Source organism: Nycticebus coucang, chromosome 19, assembly GCF_027406575.1.
Source record: "Nycticebus coucang isolate mNycCou1 chromosome 19, mNycCou1.pri, whole genome shotgun sequence".
Classification (NCBI taxonomy): Eukaryota; Metazoa; Chordata; class Mammalia; order Primates; family Lorisidae; genus Nycticebus; species Nycticebus coucang.
The window spans coordinates 57,512,838-57,522,288 of record NC_069798.1 but is presented as its reverse complement, the minus strand read 5'-3'; the positions used below and the strand labels follow the sequence as shown (position 1 = coordinate 57,522,288).

The window sequence follows — 9,451 nt, the reverse complement described above, 5'->3', positions numbered from 1 at the left end:
TTGGTGGCGGGTGGGTGAAGGAGCTTGATTCTGGTTTGTGGTGGCTATTAGATGCAGAGTGGAAATGATGGATGGAAGTGTTACAGGTCTGGAATTGTGCTATTGTCTGGAAATAGGGAAGCACTATTAAGTGATGCGTTAATCACTGTTGTGCTTGCGCTAGAATCACCTAAGAGGTGAGGGTGAAATCAGTGCTCTCCTTAGCGTGGGACCGTGTCTGCTACCCCGGCAAGACAATGGGCTTGGATTGAGCAACTGTGCGCACAGTGGGTTCAAGGAGCCAGTCCCCCCACCAATATGTTTATAGTGAGATAGTCTCAGGGTTGGCTCAGGGTCCTAATTACGGTGATAAGTGAGCGTCCTCGGAGATAAACTGCAGGCAGGAGCCTAATTAATGAGCTCAGTTCATCTGAAGCAAAGAGCCCACCCACTGTGCAGGAGCTAAGCGTATGCATCAAGTCCAAGTGAGGCTCGGCCGGCTGCAGAAGGTGTTCTATGTATGCCATTTAACATCCTTTATCAGTGGCCCTCAGAGCACTTTATAAACATTAACTGTCACAGTGCTCTTGGGAAAGTTCCTGGTAACACAGAAAGCGTTTGCCTTGCTTTCACCGGGATCTGGATGCCTGCCGCTGGAGCTGCCAGGCTTCTGTCCCTTCTGCTCACCACAGAAGGAGGAGGAGGAGGCTGGAGGAATGCACAGCAGTGGTCGGGAGGGGACACGAAGTGCAGGACATGGTGTTTCTGGTCAGCAGACTTTCGGAGGACTCAGATTGAGATGGAAGGTAAATCTCAGTTTCTGGCGTCTCCATTGAGAAATAAGGGTAAAGCTTCCTCCTCCTCACCGTTTCTTGTCTTGAGATGGGTTCTCTGTCTCTTTTAGGATATCCCCATGCTCCTTCAAGCCCTAAATTGTGGTCTCCCAACTTACTTTCCTCCTGGGCAATGCTGGACCTCGGTGACACCTGTGGGAGTTTGCCTGGCCCGGGCTCAGATTCCAGCTGTGTGGCCTCAGGCTAATGACTCAGCTCTTGGGCTGCAGTTTCCCGCCGCCCCCGCACCCCCAGCCTGAAATGAGGTTTATCCTGCTATTCCTCTCACAGGGCCCCTGTGAAGGTTAAGGTAAAGAAGGATTAGGGTCCTGATTATGACTATGCGAAACCTTGAGACAGCGTTGGAGCACAGTTCTCCGTAATGTGACTATGGTGGCTGTTAAGCTTTCCCCTTTCCCTGTAGGACTAGGGAGTCCAGTTAGGAGACCATTACAGAATCCAGGCAGGATGGCACAGAGGCCTTGTCTGGAGTAGCAGGTGTGTCTCAGAGCAGTTTGAACACAGTGTGTTGCTTTGGCTGCCATTTGATCCAAGCTTCAGGGGTGGTTCAGGGGTGTCCCTTTTGGCTCCTGTTTCTGCCCCTGTAGAGATTACCCACCGTGCTTGTGTCATGGGGCGGCTCCAAGAAAGCACCCCAGACAGGGTGGCTTAGAACAACAGAAATATATCGTCTCGTAGTTTCAGGGGCCAGAAGTCTGAAATCAAGGCTCCCTGAGAGGTTCCAGGGCAAATTTGTCCCTTTCTTCTCTCCTAGCTTTTGGCACCTTCTGGCAATCCTTGGCATTCTCTGACTTGGAGAGATGTCACTGTAATCTCTGCCTCTGTCTTCACGTGGCCTCTTCCCTGTGTCTCTCTGGGTCTAAATGTCTTTCTTCTGATAAGGACATTTAGAGCTACCCTCCTCCAATATAACCTTAACTTAATTACAAGAATCTTGTTTGCAGAGAACTTTTATCCAAATAAGGTCACATTCACAGGATTCACAGTTCAACCTGCCTACAATACCTTTTAAGGGGTTTTGAGCCCAGCAAAGACAATCCAATAACCACTGGCCTGGTTTTATTGCCATCTCTCCCTAAATGCCTTCTCTGTCCTGAGTAGCCTGAGAAGGAGGGGCTCGCCAGTAAGACCTATGCAACCCCCCTTGGGATATGCACACCCTCTGGGCAAGCTAAGGATGTGAGCATCAGAGGAACTCTGGACACCTGAATCAGCCTCCCACCGGCTTCAGGGAGGCGAGGGGCCTCCTTTAACCAGCGCTCACGGGAAGTGCCGCCTGACCTCCTAGCTCCTTAGCAGGACTTCAAGGCCCTCAAACTGATGCCGTGTCACCCAACAACAGATGTTATTCCTGGGACTTCTACAAGTAACTTACCACATTCGCTAACTTTAAATATATACTTTTACAACAAATATAGTTCAAACACTTCAAAAGCAGAATTCCAAGAAGATATTCAACACCAGGGTCACTACCTCATCCCTAAATATTTCTTTATTGCTGGTGAATGTTAATTCATTTAAATATTCAAATTGTTTTTCCTTATACAAAGATAAGATCACCATGAAAAAATTTCCTTCTTACATGCTGTTAAGCTTGTTGCTGGCCTCCTGGACAGTCAGTTCCTTCTCAGGGGCACTGGCCTGTCTGGGAACTTTCTGAGACCACAGAAGGGGTCCATCAGCATGATCATTGCTGATGGGAAATAGCATGGAAGGGAGAAGTAAGAGCTGATGTTGACTTCCTGGCTTGGGTATTTTATGATATCTCTACCATTTTGACAGATGGCACATTGGAGGAGGAGTTGGTATGTGTGTGGTGGTGTGTTGAAAAAACAAACTGTTTTTCCTCTGCTCTCACCCCACAGTGTGTAGGAGGTTTCCCCTACACACTAAGCAAGTAATCATGTCTGCAGCAGATGCCACCCGCTGGGTATCCTCCAGCTCAATTCCAACACTGTCTACCTGGAGAGAGTGTCAGATTCCACAAGCTGCCAGCTCGGTCCCACAAGTGTCCCCCACTTCCAGTGCCAATTCCAAGGCTCAGGCTGTCACCTGTGTTTCTGAATTACTATTTGTGGGATCAAACAGTAATTACTATTACTATTACTGTTTGATCCCACAAACCCCTTCTGGGGTTCGATTCATTTGCTAGAGTGGCCCACAAAATTCCAGGAAATACTTAATTTACTAGTTTGCTATAAAGGACATTAGGAAGGATACAGATGAAGTGAGGCACATGACGCACTGTGCCTGTGCTGGACAGGCCACCTCGCTGAACCGCCATGAGGTCAGCTCTCGGGAAGCTCTCCACTCCTGGTCTTCTCAGGCCTTTTGCAAAGACTTCTTTGGATAGGCTTCATGGAAGCCTGGACAGTGCATAGAACTGTGTGTGGATGAAGGGGTGCCAGCCAACGCTAATAGATGGGGTGGGGAGACCAAGTGGAGCCTGCCTGTTCAGATCCCTCTTGGCCTTTCTGTGCAGAATTCTTCCTCCAGGATTGTGGGGTGAGACCCCTTCTGCAAAGAGAGTCCTAGGATCTACCATCAGACAAGGTAGGTCAGAGAATTTCTTTCCTGGCCAGCCCCAAGTCAGAAGGCAGAGGGAAGAGTGGGGTATATTTTAATTTCTATGGCCTGTCTTGGGGAGAGGAAGGAGCAGGTGGCAGGAGAGCAGGAGAAGGTTAGAGAGAGAGACAGAGAGAGAGAGAGAGAGACAGAGAGAGAGAGAAATTCTGCTTTCTGAGGCTGCTTCTGACACCTCAAGTGCCCCAACATTATAACAAAAGATTGTGTTTTACCTTTCTCAGGAAGCTGCTTCAGGAACCAAGAACAAAAGGCCTGATACTTTAACAAAAGATGTGCTTACTGTTTTAGTCACTTAGGAAATGGCAGGGTTGTGGGACCCTGGGCGAAAATCATTATCTACATATCATAACATCGCAGGTGAGGAGAGGTCCAAATGAGTTCAAATTTGAACACGTTGAATTTGAAATCTGTATGGCATCCAAGTTGAGATGCCCAAGAGTCTACTGGCTCTGCGGGCCTGACGATCTGGAGTGGGACCTCTCCTGTAGATGTTGACCAGGCACCATCAGCTAATGCCCATAAGTGAGGTCAAGGGCAGGTGTGACTGTTCGGTGCAGAGTGACAGTGAAGTTGTAGTTGGGATGGGAGCGGGGTGTGTGGGAAGGAAGTAGGGGGCTCTGGGAGGATAACAACCCAGAGGGCAGTCTGCAGGGCAGGGTGGGGAAAGGGGGAGGACAGAGCAAGTGGTAGGAGATGAATTTGGAGCCTAGTGTGACAGAAGAGGGACAGAAACAATAGTCTATTTAAGAAGGACTGGATTGTACACAGGATAAACTGCTGCTCAGTTGTCCAGACAGATGGATAAGAACTGAAAAGCATCTGTTGAATTATAGGAGAATGGCATGGTGGTTGGTAGAGTGGAAAGAATGCCAGTCTGAAGGTGATGCTTGAAGGATGACAAAATTGACATACAAAGTACAGAAAATTATTTGAAGAAAATTGGCTGGAAAGGGAGAAGAGAGAAGACAGAACAGGAGAGTGGATGTAGACTTTTTTTCTCTTGGAGATGGTTGAGGCATGTTCACAACAAGCAGATGGGAGAAAACCAGGAGAAAAGGAAGGCTCAGAAGTTTAGGGGAGAGAGAAAGACATGGAATGAGAGATGGAGTGAAGTCCCCAAAAGGCTGGGGGTGTTGGGATCCAATGCCTTGGATCAAAGAGGGGTACTTCTTATTTTCAAGCAAAGGTGCTCCCTAGGCCCAACAGGTGTGGTGGCTCACTGCCGTAAATCCTAGCACTCTGAGAGGCTGAGGTAGGAGGATCATTAGAGGCCAGGAATTCAAGACCAGCTTTAGCAGCTGGAAGCAAGACCTTCTCTACAAAAAATAGAAAAATAAGCTGGGCTTGGTGGTGCATGTCTGTAGTCCCAGCTATTCTGGACGCTGAGGCAGATGGATTGCCTAGGAGCTTGAGGTTGTTATGAGCTATGATGATGCCATTGCACTCTAGCCTGGGCAACAGAATAAGATTGTCTTAACAAACAGCCTCATAAAGGTGCCTCCTGTGTCCAGGCTCAGCCTGATAAACCTTGTGCACTCCAACCTCACTTCCCAGGCCACCTAAATGTTTGCAAAGAGGCCTCCTCCTTTCTCCTCCCCCTTCCTCCCTCTCCCTCTCCTCTCTGCTTAATCTGAATTTTTTTTCTTATTATCCCATTTCCCATCTATTAGTATCTCCAGTTTACCTAGGTATACCTGTGGAAACCTCTTCCCAGGCAGGCTTCACTATACCCCCACCTACTCAGCCATTCCTTATACTTGCCTACTTCCTGCATGGTATATGAACTCTTTGGGTTATTGTCAATGTCTTCATTATCAGATTCATTACTAACTTCCCAATCAGTCTTATACGCCAGTATTCACCATCCCCCCCACACAAGTGAGTCACCGTGCCCTCCAAAAGCCTTGCTTATCCTACCACCCTGATCCAATTCATGCTGCTCCCCTACCTTGAAATCACCACCCCTGTGTCCCCAGCCTGAACAAATGCTGCCCAGACTGGGCAGCCTGACTCCAGTGTCATCCACGTCCTGTTTCTTCTGTGCTTTGGTGGAGTTGTCCCAAGGTTGCACCATATTCTCCTCCCTGACCCTTTATGACACTTAGCACTGTGCAGGTTAATTCTTTCTTAGGGGTGAGAACCATCTCATCCATAGGCAAGACTACAAAGTCCTCGAGAGCAGGTCCCTTGATGCCTTTCTTGCATTCCCTGCCATACCTGGAAAAGCTCAGAAAGATGGTGAACTTTGATGTGGATAAAATATCTCCTTGAGAAACGAGAAATAGGTTAGTTTAGTCCAAACACACAATAGGTACAAGGTTGAATTGGAAAGGATTACTGAGCTTTGTCTCAGTCCAGAAATGCAAGGAAATTTGCTTAAAATCATATACTTCTTCAGTGATGGAGCTGGACTTGAACTCAGAATTCCCAACTTTCAGACTACACAGGCAAATGTTTTGCTGGTAATATCATAAGTTGAGGCTGAATTTGCTTTAACTTGAGGTGGCAAGTCCTCAACTCTGATTGGTCTTGATGTTCCACGTTCTCCAGGCATTTGAGCACCTCTAACTCTTACTGCCATGGAATCTTCAAGGAGAGGGAAGCACAGTCTTGACAGTGGCCCTGAAGGACCTATAGCTTCTTCTTGGATATCTGCATCACTGGGAAGCTGAGATCTCAAGGAGGCAGGTAAACTTCCATGGCCACCTTATCAATAATGTTAAGTTAGCCATCAACCAGGTGGAATGAGAAAGTCTCATAGACTTGTTTTAAGAAATGTAATGAGTGGCAATATTTGGATTAAGTGATCATGAGATAACTAGAATAGGTTTCAACCAAACTCTTGGAACCCAAGTTGTTTCCCATGGAACGTGGCTCACCCACAACCACCTGCTCTTGGAGATGCTGTAAGGTATGTTGATGCCACTGCACTGTAGCCTGGGCAACAGAATGAGACTGTCCTACGTGTGTGAAGGAGTTTGCAGTGATTGAGACTCACTTGCCATCTTGGGTTCCCATAGTAGGTAGCTATGTTTGTTCATAATTTGTTAACATTAAATGGTGACAGAAGTCACTTTTGTGAATACAATAAAAGATGTAAAAACAAATATGAACCTCTGAAGGTATTTATTGCTAAGTCAATAAATACCTTAATTCCCTCTAACCACATGATGATTATTCTTATATTCTTGCTGCCTCCTTTCCCACCATATTTCATGTTTACATTTTCTACCATCCTAGATCTCTAACATACTTTCTCTAGCACTTTAAAACAGATTCACAGCTGAGTCATTACTGTTCCTTGTCTAAAGTAGCATGGAAAATCATACCTGTAAGCAAAATTTCCGACCCTACCGTGAAAAGTATATTGCCAATATTACTATTCCCTAGAAGACAGATGGTGTGCTATGAACTAACAAATTCCGCCTTCTTGACCAGTGAGATTGGACCATTGTATGTCACATTAGTGAATGTGTAATCTTTTTTTAAATGCTTTACTTCCAATCTCCTCTCCTCTGCAAAGTTATCAGAGAACCTTGGTTTTCCCATGGGAAATTGTCAAAATTTTGCTGCTACTGACACTATCTCTCAAATTATAACACACAGACCACATGTTCTATTCCCATTACTCATCAATTTGGTGCTACAAATTATATGTAGATCATCATTCCTTTCTAGAAATTGTCATGAAGTGACTGTCATAAAACAAGCTATGTTTTCCTGCAGGAACTGTGCTATAACTATGGGTTGCACTTCGGATCCAGAAGGCAATATCAAATAAATAATGGCTGTGTGAAATATGTGCCATAAAATTTAATACACAAAACTCTTAACCTCTTCAATTAATTAAGATAGCAATGGCCATAAATGAATGTACCATGCATATTATCCACCAGGCTCCCAGTGGGTTATAAAGTGTATAAATAGCACATAAAAATTATGAGTGGCCAAATCAAAGATGTGACCTTAAATAGAAGCTGAAATTCACGTTAAGTCATAAGTTAACAATACTTCTGTGTGCTTTATTAGGCTATGGAAAAAGTTTCTCTGAGTGGATGTTTGCACTGCAAAACTCCTGAGATTATTTCAGAGAACAAGAGTTGGGTTGTGTGAATAGTGCCTTGAGCAGTGGAGCTGGGTGGAGGGAGAACTGGACTGGGTTTGGGGCCACTTGAATTAAACAGTTGCTTCCCCTGTGCCTGACAATGTACAAGTTTAGCTCCTGCTAAGGTCTTTGGACATCACTTCCTTGGCTAGTGAACAATATGTTGGAGTAACGACCTCCAACTCTGAACCCCCATGATTCTATAACCTAGGAGGGTTATGAGGATGATGTGAATAGCCAGGTGTCTTGAAAAGTTGTCTAAAAATGTGTAGGCTAACATCTTTTATATTTTCTTAGATACCCTCAGCTTTAGCAAAGCAGAAGAATTCAGTCATTTCATTCTCATTAGGGATATCCAAAAGTATTTTAATAGTCCATCGATGTGGGGATGGACAGGAAATGAGGTTCGAGGAGCAGGAAGGACATTGTTACTTAAGATGACAAGAAAGGACACAACATCCTTCTTGCATTTCCTGTCTCCTTGACATAAAGCTACACATGCAACTGCTTGACATAAAGACATATAAATGTTCCTAGGGAGAAATAAGCTTTTTCAATTGTTTTACTGGACATAAGTTTGGAAATTATCAAATTAATTCACACTTCACTAGACACTTGACAAAATTAAAGATATCGTTCCATTTCTGGGAACATGCTAGGCTTGATACCCTACTGACTCTGCTCCTGAAATTATTTAGAAGTTATTTTCAAATGCATTGAAGAGCTAACAAGAAGATATTGATACTCAGATACCAAAAGCCAAGTAAAAGCTTGACCTCTGGAAGTAGGTAGCACACTGAATCAACCTTTCCCCATGAGTGTATTTACTGAACCCCAATGACTTGAGTTTGGCTTTCAAAGCCTTGTGGGGATGGGAACATTTGACAAAACCCAGGACCCACCTGTGGAGCATCTGATTGAAGGTCTTATGCATAAAGCTAAGATTGAAAGGGCAATGTCCTGAGGGTAATAATGAAGTGAAATACAATCTCACCAGGGTTGGAGGAGGAGAGGTGCTACTAGGAAACTTCCCATCTCAATCTTGGAGCTGAGTAGAGGGAAAATGCATCTTTCTTAAGGATTAAGAATTAGAAGCCTACCTTCATACATATTTGCTATCAAAAATTTAGAATATTTGGTGACTCCTTAAACCTTAGGGGAAGAGTAGGGTCAATTGTTGCCCCAGGCATCTGGCAAAAGATATACAAATCCTCTTTTTTTTTTTTTTTTTACTGCAGGCAAGCCAAAGCTATTTTTATTCAGGATTGTCTCAAAAAAAAAAAAAAAAGAAAGAAAAAAAGGCTTTCACAACAACAATGGTATATAAAGTCCTAAGATACTGTTTAATGAAGAAATAAACATTTCCTAATGTCAATTATAGGCAGGTGACATGGAAAGGTATAAGGCTGGGCTCCTGCTCAAAGTCACTTATAATTCACCTGAGGAAATAAGACACATGCAACTGAAAATGTCACCTAAAAAGAATCACCTCATCTTGGCGCCCATAGCTCCGTGGTTAGGGTGCCGGCCACATGCACCAGGGCTGGTGAGTTTGAACTCAGCCAGGGTCTGCTAAACAACAATGACAATAATAACAAAAAAACAGCCAGACATTGTGGAGGGCACCTGTAGTCCCAGCTACTGGGAGGCTGAAGCAAGAGAATCTCTTAGGCCCAAGAGTTTGAGATTGCTGTGAGCTGTGACATCACAGCACTCCACTGAGGGTAACATAGAGAGACACTGTCTCGAAAAAAAGATGCACCTAGGCTCGGTGCCTATAGTTCAGTGGCTAGGGCGCCAGCCACATATACCAGAGCTGGTGGGTTTGAACCCAGCCCGGGCCTGCCAAACAACAATGACGATGACAACCGAAAAATAGCCAGGCATTTTGGCGGGCACCTGTAGTCCCAGCCACTTGGGAGGCTGA

At 45.0% G+C, this 9,451-nt stretch overlaps 1 long non-coding RNA gene across 1 annotated transcript in view; it reads left to right on the top strand.

The window, feature by feature from the left end:
• Nucleotides 1-679: 679 nt before the first annotated feature.
• Nucleotides 680-9,451, top strand: part of LOC128571772 (uncharacterized) — a 73,259-nt gene continuing 64,487 nt past the window's right edge. The window contains exons 1-2 of the long non-coding RNA XR_008375964.1: nucleotides 680-785; nucleotides 5,970-6,107. This is a non-coding gene — a long non-coding RNA (uncharacterized LOC128571772). The remainder of the gene's footprint in view (nucleotides 786-5,969; nucleotides 6,108-9,451) is intronic.